This window comes from Pituophis catenifer, unplaced genomic scaffold (genome assembly GCF_029215685.1).
Source record: "Pituophis catenifer annectens isolate HBS135680 unplaced genomic scaffold, rPitCat1.0.hap2 SCAF_5, whole genome shotgun sequence".
NCBI classification, from domain to species: Eukaryota; Metazoa; Chordata; class Lepidosauria; order Squamata; family Colubridae; genus Pituophis; species Pituophis catenifer.
In genome coordinates, this window is record NW_027256885.1 from 38,236,368 (window position 1) to 38,251,305 (window position 14,938).

A 14,938-nucleotide genomic window follows, 5' to 3' on the forward strand; every position below is an offset into this window, starting at 1 on the left:
GATGGGAGCTTCTGGCTCTACTTTATAGCTCTCACTTCAAGCGGAGAAGGAAGCTGCGGAATGGATGGAAAAAATCCGGCTGAAAGAGGAGCCAGAGGAAGCTAGATGGTCGAGGGGAGTAGGAAGGTTGCCGGACCTGGGGAGGACCCCCCAAGGAGTAACCAGCTCCAGACCCCGTAAGGGAGAGGCAGTGTGGCTGCAGGAGCAAAAGGAGAGCCTCGTGATTGCTCAAGCGATGCAACTCCTCCGCGATGCCGAGGAAAGCCGGAAAAGCCATGAGTCTTATGTATTCCCTGTGGGGAAGGGAGGAGACTACCCCAGGCTGGATCCAGAAGAGACAGCCTGTGGGGGAGAAGAAGAGGAAGCTGGGGAAGAAACATCTCAGGCTTCTGGAGCTCAAGCAAGGGATGCAGCAGCCCAGGGACCCCCAGCCTTGCAGGCCCCACCCCGCAGACGCAAAAAGCCAAAAATTCCCCCCCTAACCGGAAAATATGATGGGAATCCGAAGACCTTGGGGCTTTTCTTGACCCAAGCGTGGAACCACATGCAGGACTGGGGGGAGGATTACTTATCAGATGCAGCACGAGTGAGATGCGTCACGAATGTCTTAGAGGGAGTAGCAGCTGAATGGATGGTGGTCCTCCACAATAATAACTCCCCCTTGCTGAGGAATTACAACCTGTTCATGGGGGCTCTTAGGAGGCGGTTTGAAGACCACCTAGCTGAGCAGAAAGCGAGACTCAGGATGAAGGGTATCCAGCAGGGCCGGAGATCGGTGGCAGAATACACCCAAGAATTTCACGAACTGGCGCCCTACATGACAGGGTGGTCAGAAGAGGCCCTACTGGAGAGTTTCAAGGACAGACTAAATGAAGACATATAGAAAGACTGTAGAGCACGGGGGGTCCCCGAAGACTTGCAGAGTTGGTACGTAGTAGCTGAGGATGTGGAGATCGAGCTGGCCCGAAGCCAACTCCGAGGGGGCCGTGCAGGGGACCCGTCATCCTCCTTCTACCGCAAAGGAGCACCAAAGACGGGCGCGGGGAGAGCAGAATTCAAACCCAAATCGAAGCCCTTCACGTGCTTCAAGTGTGGAAAGGAAGGCCATCGGGCCACCGAATGTTTCTCCAAGCCAGTGCCAAAATCTACCGGCTTGGGACCAAAGAAGACTGACAAAGCACCCGCAAATGCTCGCGAAACCGCCCTGAAAGGAGAAGTCGTTGAGTTCGCTCCCCGAAACCAGGGTGAGTTGGGAACTCACCATGGACGACAGCGGGACGGACTCCGACTCTGACGATCTGGTGAGACACACTGAGGGCCCCATGCTCATCCCCATAGAAATAAGGGTGCCGTCCACAGGGGCACATGCACAGATGTTAGCCCTATTAGACTCTGGGTGCACCAGGTGCATAATCAGCCCGGAAGTGGTGGAGAAAATGGGCCTGAGGCTAAAATCGTTAAAAGGGCCCATTGCGTTCTGCCAGTTGGATGGATCGATTGCAGGAGGGGGCCCAGCCAGCTTTGTGACCGAACCCATTGAAATGCAATTGGGGGATCACGTAGAGACCCTCAGTTTTATTGTGGCCCCTGGCATGGAACGACCCCTCATACTTGGACTGCCCTGGCTCCGTAGATGGAACCCACGTGTTAACTGGAAGACGGGGGTTTTGCGCATTCGCACCAGAAAACCAAGACTAGAGAGGGAAGAAACTCCCCTGGAGGACAGAGTAGAACATGAAAGGGCGGAAGTGGCAATAGGCCACATCGAAGGGGAGGAAAAGATTCCAAAGGAGTATTGGGATCTCCAAGAAGTTTTTAGTGAAAGGGCCTCAGATGTGCTGCCCCCCCACCACAGAGCTACGGACTGTACCATTGAAATACTCCCCGGGGTGAAGCTCCCTAAGCCAAAGATCTACCCCATGACCCCTCGAGAACTAGGGGAATTGCGAAAATTCATTGATAAAAACCTAGAACAGGGTTTTATCCAACCAGCCAGACCAAGGGTGGCGGCGCCTGTAATGTTCCGAGAAAAGAAAGATGGCTCCTTTCGTTTGGTAGTTGATTATAGGAATCTCAACGCTATTTGCGTGGAAAACGTTTACCCCCTGCCGCTCATGAAGGACATGCTAGCACACTTAGGAAAGGGGAAAATTTTCACCAAACTGGACTTACGAGAGGCATACTACAGAGTGAGAATTAAGGAGGGGGATGAATGGAAAACAGTGTTTAACTGTCCACTGGGATGTTTCCAGTTTCGAGTGCTCCCTTTTGGACTACAAGGATCCCCTGCTGTGTTCATGCAATTGATTAATGAAGTACTGCATGAGCACCTGCATAAGGGGGTGCTGGTTTACTTGGATGACAGTCTTATCTACTCTGAGAGCATGGAAGACCATGTGAAATTGGTGCAAACTGTCCTGAAAAAACTCAGGGCTGCTGAACTATATGCCAAACTCTTTAAATGCGAGTTCCACCAAAGCAAAATTGACTATCTTGGATATCGCATATTGCATGAGGGAGTAGAAATGGACCCTGGAAAAGTTTGGGCAGTATTGGAATGGGCCGCGCCACGCACCCGCAAACAACTACAAAGTTTCCTGGGAATTGCTAACTTCTATAGACAGTTTATCTCCTCGTTCACCAAAATCGCGCTGCCAATAACAAATCTTCTGAAAACAAAAGGTGAAGTAAGACCAAAGCCCTCACGAGCCTTTGAATGGACTATGGACTGTCAGGCGGCATTCGAAAAGTTGAAACGGTTGTTTGCTGCTGAACCAGTCCTCAAACATCCGGACATGGAAGAGCCTTTTGTAGTACAGGCTGACACGAGCGACGTGGCAGTAGGAGCAATACTTCTGCAGAAGAATGCAGAAGGGAAATTACAACCCTGTGCCTATACGTCCCGCAAACTGTCAGAGACCGAAAGGAGATGGGCCATATGGGAGAAGGAAGCTTTTGCAGTGCGATGGGCATTGTTAACGTGGAGACAATTTCTTGAAGGAGCTAAGCATCCTTTTGAAGTTTGGACTGACCATAAAAACCTGGAGGCTTTGAAAACACCGCGTAAGCTGTCACCAAAGCAAATTCGCTGGGCTCAACACTTCAACCATTTTAATTTCACTTTACGCTACCTTCCTGGTGGAAAGAACTTCATGGCGGATGCACTTTCCAGATTGCCTCAATACAACAGTACGAAGGAGGAAGTGGTTCGGCCTATCATACCTGTGACACAACTAGCAGCGCCAGTAACTACCAGAGCGCAGACGAGGGCCAATCCAGCCCTCTCGGGCGATTTGCATCAGAAACTACAAGAAGCTCTAAAGACTGACGAGTGGTTTCGAACCCACTCGAATGAATGTACACTCCTTGATGGACTAGTTTGGATTGGGGCCAAATTGTATGTTCCGGCCAGTTTAAGAGTAGCGGTGTTGCAGCACGCTCATGACGCCAAGACGGCAGGACACTTTGGATTTGTTAAAACTCTACATCTCGATAAAAGACAATTCTGGTGGCCTGCACTCAAAAAGGACATAGAGGCATATGTAGCTAGCTGTCCGGTGTGTGCCTCAGCTAAGAGACCTCCGGGGAAGCCACCTGGGTTACTTCAGAGTGTGGCAGGGCCAAATGCTCCTTGGAAAGAGATATCCATGGATTTTATTGTAGACCTGCCGGAGAGTGGGGGGTACACAGTCATTTGGGCAGTAACGGATTTGTTTTCCAAACAAGTGCATTTCATCCCTTGTTCTAAAATCCCTTCAGCTAAAACCCTTGCAAAATTTTTTATTCAACATGTTTATTGATTACATGGGGCTCCAAAATGTACAATCTCGGACAGGGGTGTGCAATTTACCTCCAACTTTTGGAAGGAGTTTTTAGGGTTAATAGGCTCTGCCCAGGGGTTAAGCTCCGCCCACCACCCCCAGACAAATGGGGCTTGTGAGAGAACCAATGCCGTGTTAGAACAGTACCTGAGATGTTACATAAATTACCAGCAAGACAACTGGGTGGACTTATTGCCATTTGTGGAGGTGGCGTATAATAACTCCATACATAGCAGCACCGGTTTCACTCCATTTAAGGTGGCCTCTGGCCAAGAGTTTGTGCCAATCCCAGAGCTACCACAGGATAACCCACAGAACCCATCTTTAATTGAGTGGATCGAACAACTACGGGGTACTTGGGCAGTAACTCGAAAAGCTTTAGATGATGCACACCGAGCACATAAAGCCCAAGCTGACAAAAAGAGGTGCCCGGCACACGTTTACAAAGTGGGTGATATGGTTTATCTTTCCACCAAATATTTACAGACTTCCCAGAAATCAAAAAAGCTCGGACCCAAGTATGTGGGCCCTTTCCCAATCACTAGACTCATCAACCCAGTCACAGTTGAATTGGAATTGCCAAAAAATTTGAGACGAATCCACCCTGTGTTTCATGTTAGCTTGCTGAAACCGGAACATTCGTCCCCTTTGCGTCCAAACCAGGACTCTCCTCCGGTCCCCATACTGATAGAAGGGGAACAACATTTTGAAGTTATACAAGAATACAGTGAATTTTGTTAATATAAATGGTGAGAGTTGATAAAGATTATTAAGTGCAAATAGAAATATATATTATTTCCGCAGCAAGGAAGTTAAAGCAGAAATGGTTAAATCGGTTGTTTTATTCAAAGAGGAGAATATATTTATGTTTTTTATTTGGATATCAAAAAAGTGAAAGTTAGAATATTTTGGACATGTGATGCGACACCCAGAAAAGTACAGCATACTTCACTTAATCCTCCAAGGAAAGATTGAAGGCAAATGAGGTCCAGGCAGAAAAAGAACATCATGGCTTCAAAATCTAAGGGACTGGTTTGGACAAAACTCAACAGCCGTTTTTTGTGCGGTTGTTGATAAAAATAGGATCGCCAACATGATCGCGAACGTCCGATGACGGATATGGCACAAGAAGAAGAAGAAAGATTTGGATATCACTTCTGGATTTTGTGTTTGTGATGAAAAAAAATGAAACTTTGACTTTTGTTTTGCTAATTAGATAGATTTGTTGTTATAGAAATGGCTAGATATATACTAATGTGTAAAAGTAAAAAGTTGAAGCTGTAATGTTATTATCTTGTACTGTGCTAAAAAGAGTCGGAAATAGGTGCTTTTTTCTTTCTTCCCTTGTACCACATATTTTCTTTCCCTCCCTCTTTTCCCTTCCTTTAATTTCCTATTTTTATTTTATACATTGATAAAACAGTAAAAGTCATATTTAAAAAAAAGAACAGAAAGATTTCCCCCCTTTGGACACTGAATGGGTTGATGCTCATCATGTGCACTCACCCTGTCTCACCCGTCAGTTTCAGGACAAATAGCCTGCTAAGCCTAAATAGTTATTCTGTCCAAAAACCTAACTGGCTTGATTCACAAACCCTGCTCACAGCCAAACAAGCAATGGGGGAGGGAATGCAAGGGTGGGGGTAATGGAATGCAAGAGCACCAACTCAGCGGCGAGACATACCAGCGTTCCAAGGTCACCTGCTGGAAAGTTCGCCAGAATCTGTTACCCAAACAAACTGAACATGATTGATTGGATGGAATAAAGTGACAATGGGAGGGGCAGGGAAAAGGGTAATGTTTAACTATGCTATTTGTGCGCGAAAGCTTCAAAATTGGCTTCACTATTTCCATATCCATGTCAGCTCAGTAAATTATACCCTTGGAAACAAAAAATGGCCCAAGAGTCTTTATTTGCTGTATGCACTGAGTGGGATGGTTGACACTAACTCTCCTTCTCTTCCCTGCAGGGCTGATCTTTCCAGGAGGAGCAGTATGTCACAGCTGCCATTCAGCCGTGGGAAGAGCCTGTAGTACAGTGGACTAAAGCACTGTTATTAACAGATTAACATCTGCTGCTTGCAATTACTGCAAGTTCAAATCTCACCAGGCTCAAGGTTGACTCAGCCTTCCATCCTTTCAAAGGTAGGTGAAATGAGGACCCAGATTGTGGGGGCAATAAGCTGACTTTGTATAAATATACAAAAGTATGAAGGCTATTGCTTAACGCATTGTAAGCTGCCCTGAGTCTCCGGAGAAGGGCGGCATATAAATTAAAGCAAAAAAAAAAAAAATCAGCTATGCTATGGATTGCCTGTTGCTGACAGCCTGCCATAGCAATGGGTGGAGGGATCGGCAGGGTGGTATAAGAGGGAGGGTTACCATGAGGAATTGAAACTAATTATCACACAGTCCAGTGAGAATCGCTGGCCATTCCAAGGTCAAGCAAAGGAATGCAGCCAGCTGCAAAGACAGGGACTGTTAACCAAACAATTTGTCAGCACCTAATTGGACACTTTTTGATAACCAGGGGGGTGGAAGGGAAGAAAGGAAAGTTAACCATATGCTTTGGACATGAAAACCTTAGATCCAACTTGGCTTTAGTAAAGTATACCTTTGGCTAACCATGGGCCTAACTGACCACGTTGGCACAGTTGATACTATGACTGTTACTTGACCATCCAATGAACTCTGGACAGTAAAACAAAATACTTAAGCCTTTTAACACCTAGGCTGAAACTAACAAAGTGCCTCCTTACATAGATGAAATTGGCAAATACCAGGAAATTAACTAAATCAGAGACTCCCCTCTAGATATTACAAATTCCTCATTCCAATGACACATTTTCTCACACAAGTCGCCCCTCCCCAAGGTCGCCTCCATTGACTTACAAAAGTAAATATTACAAAAACCTCGAGGCAGTCAAACCACATCTTCCTCTCTACCACTGTGTGCCCTAAAGTAACCCACAAAAGGCAAACACCATTCTTTCACTTTCTGGGACAAAGAACAAAGCTTCCAAAAAATATTTCTAGTCTTGCCTTTCAGTGGGTGGCCACCTTCGATTGCTGTACTGTCTGTTATGCTGTCAAATAAAATCCACCTCTGCTTCAAGTGATTGTCCTCTGGAAGATCTGGCCTGGATCAGACCCAAATAATTTTCTTCTAACAACTACAACAGCCAGTAACAGGAGAGTACAAAAATATACCCTTTGGGTGCTTCACATCTACAGTCAGGTCCAGAAATATTGGGACATCGACACAATTCTAACATCTTTGGCTCTATTCACCACCGCAATGGAGTTGGAATGAAACAAACACAATGTGCGTTAACTGCAGACTGTCAGCTTTAATTTGAGGGTATGTACATCCAACTCAGGTGAATGGTGTAGGACTTACAGCAGTTTGTATATGTGCCTCCCACTTGTTAAGGGACCAAAAGTAATGGGACAATTGGCTTCTCAGCTGTTCCATGGCCAGGTGTGTGATATTCCCTTATTACCCCAATTACAATGTGCAGATAAAAGACCCAGAGTTCATTTCAAGTGTGCTATTTGCATTTGGAATCTGTTGCTGTCAACTCTCAAGATGAGATCCAAAGAGCTGTCACTATCAGTGAAGGAGGCCATCATTAGGCTGAAGAAACAAAACAAACCCATCAGAGAGATAGCAAGAACATTAGGCGTGGCCAAAACAACTGTTTGAAACATTCTCAAAAAGAAGAAACGCACCGGTGAGCTCAGCAACACCAAAAGACCCGGGAGACCACGGAAAACAAGTGTGGTGGATGACCGAAGAATTCTTTCCCTGGTGAAGAAAACACCCTTCACAACAGTTGGCCAGATCAAGAACACTCTCCAGGAAGTAGGTGTATGTGTGTCAAAGTCAACAATCAAGAGAAGACTTCACCAGAGTGAATACAGAGGGTTCACCACAAGATGTAAACCATTGGTGAGCCTCAAAAACAGGAAGGCCAGATTAGAGTTTGTCTAACAAAGCCTTCACAGTTCTGGAACAAGATCCTATGGACAGATGAGACCAAGATCAACTTGTACCAGAGTGATGGGAAGAGAAGAGTATGGAGAAGGAAAGGAATTGCTCATGATCCTAAACATACCACCTCATCAGTGAAGCATGGTGGTGGTAGTGTCATGGCGTGGGCATGTATGGCTGCCAATGGAACTGGTTTTCTTGTATTTATTGATGATGTGACTGCTGACAAAAGCAGCAGGATGAATTCTGAAATGTTTCGGGCAATATTATCTGCTCACATTCAGCCAAATGCTGCAGAACTCATTGGACGGCGCTTCACAGTGCAGATGGACAATGACCCAAAGCATACTGCAAAAGCAACCAAAGAGTTTTTGAACGGACAAAAGTGGAATGTTATGCAATGGCCAAGTCAATCACCTGACCTGAATCCCATTGAGCATGCATTTCACTTGCTGAAGGCAAAACTGAAGGGAAAATGCCCTAAGAACAAGCAGGAACTGAAGACAGTTGCAGTAGAGGCCTGGCAGAGCATCACCAGGGATGAAACCCAGCGTCTGGTGATGTCTATGCGTTCCAGACTTCAGGCTGTGATTGACTGCAAAGGATTTGCAACCAAGTATTAAGAAGGGAAAGTTTGATTTATGATTATTATTCTGTCCCATTACTTTTGGTCCCTTAACAAGTGGGAGGCACATATGCAAACTGCTGTAAGTCCTACACCGTTCATCTGAGTTGGATGTACATACCCTTAAATTAAAGCTGACAGTCTGCAGTTAAAGCACATTGTGTTTGTTTCATTCCAACTCCATTGTGGTGGTGTATAGAGCCAAAGATGTTAGAATTGTGTCGATGTCCCAATATTTCTGGACCTGACTGTATCTGCAGATTTATTATTTCTTACATATCTTTCATTATAACCATAATCTTAAAATACATCAAACTTGTAGCAAACAAAAATTATGGTGATATAATTGACCACATATATAGGATGTTGTTAATGTAGCCAAATGGTCAGAAATGAACATTTCTAATGAGAATTATCAATGTAATATCTTCTGAAGGTATTTTATAAGACATTCTGTTCCCTCATAATTTTGTTCCAAATACTGGACCTTGGGGAATAACCAGTGGTGGGATTCAGCCGGTACAGCCCAGTTCGGGTGAACTGGTTGTTAAATTGCTGGGTGGCCCCACCCCTCCCTGCCCCACGCCTTCCTGCTGTCAGGGTTCCAAGTAACACCCCCAATGAAATCAAACTCCGAGGCTTGAAATTCCTCAAAGCTAACTTTTATTAGAGATGTCATATTGGCACATTTGGGAAAACCCGAATCCGAGAGCTTCCGGGTTTTCCACACCCAAAAGAAAGTTCAAGACCTTGCCCCTCACCCACATGTCCACCACACATCCGATCATGTACAGTCCGGAACAGAAGGTATCTTCCCATTCTTCTCAGCACAGCTGCAGGGCACCTTGGCTTTGACTTTCTATAAAGAATTTTGTTTTGACTACATGTCTTCTTCACTCTATACTATCCCCCCTCCCAACTTCCCACGGTAGGACTTGTGGCAGGCCTAAAGCCTGAAGGCACAAAGGTAGAAAGATGGCTTCCAGGTCTGACACCTGCCCTTCGCCCCATCACTACTTATTGGCCTTGCACGCCTTGGCTGGTGCCTTAGAGTCACACTGAGGCATAGCTGCAGCTGCTCTTTGGCTTCCTTTTTTTTTTTTTTAATTTGATTTATATGCCGCCCTTCTCCGGAGACTCAGGGCGGTTTACAATGTGCTCAGCTTGCCTTCACCACGTGGCCACGCGCCCAGCCTGCTTGCCTGCCTTTGCCGTGGCCTACGACATGGCAGCCTCCCGCTCGTCTTGGCCTGCTCCTGAACGCCCGCCTCAGGCTGATCCCAACCGCTCCAGCAGCAGAACAGGTAATCACAGCCAGGTGCCCCCTTGGGGAAGCGGGGCTGGGAAGGGTGGTCAACCTGCGCCTGCCCGGGTGCCGGCCACAGCCTACCCCGGTGGGATCGCCTCGCCCTGAATCTGGCCCCATAGGCCACCATCCGCCTCCCGGCCAGTCGCCATCCACAGCCTACCCTGGTCATATCACCCTCCCCAGCCCGGCTCCCTCCAGTTACCTGCTGGTGAAGCACAGTGCGGGCTCAGCTCCTCCACCACGCACCAACCGGTGAAGCTGCTTTCAGGCAAGCCCGGCACCGCCTGTCTGTCGCTCCGGGGCAGGCAGGCGGCTCCAGTGGCGCCCCAGCTGCGCCCGCCCGGTGTCCTCTCTGACATGCCGCGACTTTTCGGGTGGCTGAACTCGGGCACTGCTCCAGGTGGGGAACTTCTCTACGGGAGAAGAAAGTTGTGCATGGCGGGAGCACCTCTCGCTCTCGAGCCTTTGGCCGCCACTGCTTTCCCTTGCGGCGCTGCGTGAACCTGCATTCCGGGCCAGAGTGACGCACGCCCAGCTGGCAGTTGCAGGAGCCCCGGGAAGCCAGGAGGGGGCAGCGGGGCAGGACAAGGAAGCGCGGCGCAGTTGCTGGCGCTTTTCCCCCAGCTTCAGGTGAGCGAAGGGGAGGCGGGCCACGCGCACATGTGAAGGGGAAGCACCTCGGAGGGTGATGAAAGGGGAGGAGCTCCCTGGGAGAGTGCAGCCAGGTTTTTTTTTTTTAATTTGATTTATATGCCGCCCTTCTCCGGAGACTCAGGGCGGCTTACAATGTGCTAAGCAATAGCCTTCATCCTTTTGTATATTTATACAAAGTCAGCTTATTGCCCCCACAACTGGGTCCTCAATTTACCTACCTTAGAAAGGATGGAAGGCTGAGTCAACCTTGAGCCTGGCGAGATTCGAACCTGCAGTAATTGCAGGCAGCTGGTCTTAATAACAGGGTGCTTTAGACCACTGTACTACCAAGGCTCAGTTGAGAGGAGGCTGATGCCAGGTGGTCCTGCGAGCCTTCGCCCCCTCCCCACCCTCTCCTATCCTGAGCCTTTTATGCCCTCTCTGGGCTTTTGAATTTGACCTTGTATTCTGATTGATTGTCTGACTCCCATGGGGCCATGCAGGGGTAACTCTGTAGGTTGTGTTTTGAGTCCCAAGTTTGGTTGAGCCTTGCTGCTGGGTGATGTAACCTTCCCAGGTGCCATGTGGTGAGTTCTGTTGCTAGATGGGTAGAGAGCTAATACTACCTTTGTTGGATCTTGGGTGAGGGCATTTGCCTATGAAAAGACCTAGCTATGTCTTTATCTCTTAAGTGTGGACATCTGCTGTGGGCTATTGATGAGGGTGGGGGCTATTAAGAGTGACTCTGCTTCCTGCCTAAAAAAAACATGTTTCTCCATTTCTCATCCAGGGAAATATAATATTCTGCCTTTTTAATATTTCCTAAAATATTTCATTTTTCTAGGAGAGGGGTGGGTGCTAACTTCCTACAGCCACAAAAAATGAAAATAAAAAATAAATGAACAGTGTTACAAGTAGCCAGATTTAGCAGGGAGAGTGAATATTACAACTTGGTCTTTCAGATACAGGTAATTCTAGATTTAGGACAATTGATCCCCATTTCTATTGCTAAGCAAGATGGCTGTTAAGTGAGATTTGCCCCATTTTATGACCTTTCTTGCCACAGTGGTTAAATCAACCACTGCAGTTCTTAGTAACACCATTGTTAATCTGTGAATCTGGCTTCCCCATTGACTTTGCTTGTCAGCTGGTTGCAAAAGGGGATCACATGACCCTGGGAACTGCAACCATCATAAATACAAACCAGTTGCCAAGCAGCTGAATTTTGATCACATGACCATGGGGACACCACAACGGTTGTGTGAAAAACAAGTGTAAGTCACTTTTTTCAATGTTATTGCAACTTCGCACAGTCACTAAATGAATGGTTGTAACTTGTAAGTCAAGGACCACCTGTACCAGACATTAACCCAAATCTTCCCCTACCCCGGTCGGATTGCCTCGCCCTGCAGTCGGCCCCATAGGCTTGTGCCCGCCTCCCGCCCAGCTGACCAACCGCCTCGACCTGCTGCTCCTGACCACTCCAGCAGCAGAACAGGTAAGCACAGCAGGGTGCCCCCTCGGGGAAGCGGGGATGGGAAGGGTGGTCGACCTGTGCCCGCCCGGGCGCCGGCCACAGCCTACCCCCATCCGATTGTCTCGGCATGCAGCCGGCCCCATAGGCCTGTGCCCGCCTCCCGCCCAGCTGACCGACCGCCTCGGGCTGCTGCTCCCGACCGCCTTGATCTGCTGCTCCTGACCACCTTGGCCTACTGGTAGAAGATCCGCCTTCACCCCCTGCTCATCTCGGCCACTTCAGCAGCAGAACAAGCCTTGAGGTAGAGGGAGATTTAAAATATTATCTCAGCTGATTCAGGAAGAATTTGTTCATAACAAACAGGATGTTTGTTGTGCACAATAATTACCATTAAGTTTAAAATGTGTGGGAGTTTTGCATAAAGGCTATTGCTAGGCATGTAAACAAAGACAAAGATTTCCTTAAATTATTTCATTTAAAGTATTGAAACAGCATCTTAACTATTAAATGAAAATAACTTTCAAGTAGCTCTGGGGAGGTCAGTCATAAATTAGAACACTTGCTAAGCAACCAGCCATTAAGCGAGGACCGCTTGTATTTGGTTTACCTTAAGGGTTCAGAGCTGTATGGAACCTGGTTTCCTTTGACCCTTTGGGGGATTGCAAAAGGTCCAGATGGGGGAATCCTCGTAGAGGGAACTGGGATCGTGCCTACTGTTTTTTGTAAAGTTGCTGTCTCACATGTACAGTTAGTCCTCAACTTACAACCACAATCAAGTCCAAACTGAAACATTTTTTTAAAAAATTTTGCAGTAGCCCTTAACAGGATGAAAAGGCAACAGAATTTGACAGAATTTTTCAGTAAGAAACCAAGATCAGAACCAGTTGTATCAGAATTGGCCTTGGATGATACAACACAGTCAGAAGCAAAATCACTCTAACTTGGAGAAAGCAGCACGTCAATTGAAATATAGTTCCAAAATTGGAAATAGTCTTCCTGAATGCTGGACAGTGCTACAATACAACAATTTTAAAGAAAAATATGATGGACTGGTAGTTTCTAACAAAAAGTTAGGTTGTGAGTATTGCGCAAAACATGACTCCATAAAAGAGAAAAGTGTTCATCTGTCAAAAGAATGGAAATATTTTCAGATTGAGGCACCAGGGAAAAACAAAGCGATACAACAAACTTCTCTAAGGAAAAAAATGAGAGACCATTTTTCATCAAAAGCTCATAACGTTTGTAAACAGAACTTAAAACAATGTGAGCAGGATTCTATGACAAAAGCAATAGATAAGATGACTGAAAAATATTTATCTACTACTTGTAGAGTATTTATGACAGTTTACAGTCTGGCACAAAGATGTAAACCATTTTCAGACATAGAAGATGAGATAGAATTGCAAATTAAAAATGGATTAGATATGGGAATAGGATTACATTCACGTAAAACTGCAGTGAAAATAGTAGATTTCATTGCAAAAGAAATTAAAAAAGAAATATTTACTAAAATTATTGAAAATAATCTGAAAATATGTTTGATTATTGACGACGCCTCAATGCTATCATGCAAACCAGTTGTGATACTTTTCTTAAAAGTTGAGGATTCAGTTAACTCACCAACAATTTTTGTTGAGCTTGTTGAATTGGAAAAACAAGACGCGGACAATATGTTCTTCAGTTATGAAAAGTTTACGTAATGTTGGGTTTAGTAAGAACTAACTAGAAAAAAAAATTAATAGCATTTTGCTCTGATGGTGCCAGCGTTATGCTTGGGAGAAAATCTGGAGTGAGCACTAGAATAGCAAAAGACTTTCCAAACATCATAATATGGCACTGCTTAAACCATCGCCTCCAACTTGTTTTAGATGACTCCATAAAGGACATTAAACAACTAAATAATTTTAAAATATTTATTGACAAGATATACATTATTTTTCATAAATCCAATAAGAGCCAAATGGAACTTACCAAAATATCCGAACAACTTGGAATGGAAATTATAAAGATTGGTAGAGTTTTGGGACCAAGATGGGCTGCCTGTAGTTTAAGGTCAACCCTAGCTGTGTGGCATGCTTATCCAGCGCTACATTAGTATTTTCATGCAAATGAAAAATACTCAGGTATGGCTGCCCGTCTTGAAAATATATTTTTATGACTGATTTGGCATTGATGATTGACATTCTAAACGAAATTTCTCTTCTTTCAAATGCATTGCAAGCAAGAAATGTAGACATAATAAAGGCTGAAAAACTTGTGATAAGATCTGTTAAAGCATTTGAAATGCTTAGAAAGGAAAAGGGTGTATATCAAAAAAAAAGTTGGATTAATTACTTCAGAAACCTTCAAAAGTATAAAATTTGTAGAAAATCGTTGATTTCTTGGACTTCCTCGGGAAAGACTTTTGGAAAGTATCATAACAAATTTGAATAAAAGACTAATGGATTGTGAACATTTAAAAACAGGTAGCCAATTTCAAGACAGGAACAAACTACAATTTCTCAATTTTTTGGAGGCAGATTACTGGAATATTGGCAAAGTAGTAGTTCCATGGAAAGCAACTGTAGAACCATTGCTTGAATTTAGTGACATTTTTAATTACAAAATTAATATTAACGATTATCAGGATTTTGTAGAAAATGTTTTAAAAGATTCCAATAAGTATGCAATTCCTGACAGTATTCAAAAAGCTAAAAATATTTTCAGAACAATTGCTTTAAATTCAGCAGAATCAGAAAGGGTTTTTTCAAAAATGAACATCATATGTTCCGAGTAGAGAAATCGCCTGACTGTTTCCAATATAGCAAACATAATGACTGTTAGTTTACTTGGCCTACCTCTAAAGGACTGGGACCCTATTCCTATAGTCAAAAAATGGTTACGAGTAAATCACACAGCTGATGATGCTCGAATAAAACTGAAGAAAAGTGAAAGTGAGGAGGACGCTAATCAAGCAGCAATTTGGAGATACCTAACATAAGTTTTATTTTTTGTCATTATTTAATAGTTTTTCACTCATATGGTAAAATTCCTGTGTAGTTTTGTATAGTTTTTATTCATATTGTAAAACTCTTCTGTA

At 45.0% G+C, this 14,938-nt stretch overlaps 1 protein-coding gene and 1 pseudogene across 1 annotated transcript in view; one reads left to right on the plus strand and one right to left on the minus strand.

Moving 5' to 3' along the window:
• LASP1 (LIM and SH3 protein 1) overlaps positions 1-14,938 on the minus strand; it is a 375,357-nt gene that overhangs the window by 173,222 nt on the left and 187,197 nt on the right. The gene's annotated exons all lie outside the window — the stretch shown is intronic.
• LOC139317478 (E3 SUMO-protein ligase KIAA1586-like) lies at positions 12,765-14,292 on the plus strand (annotated as a pseudogene).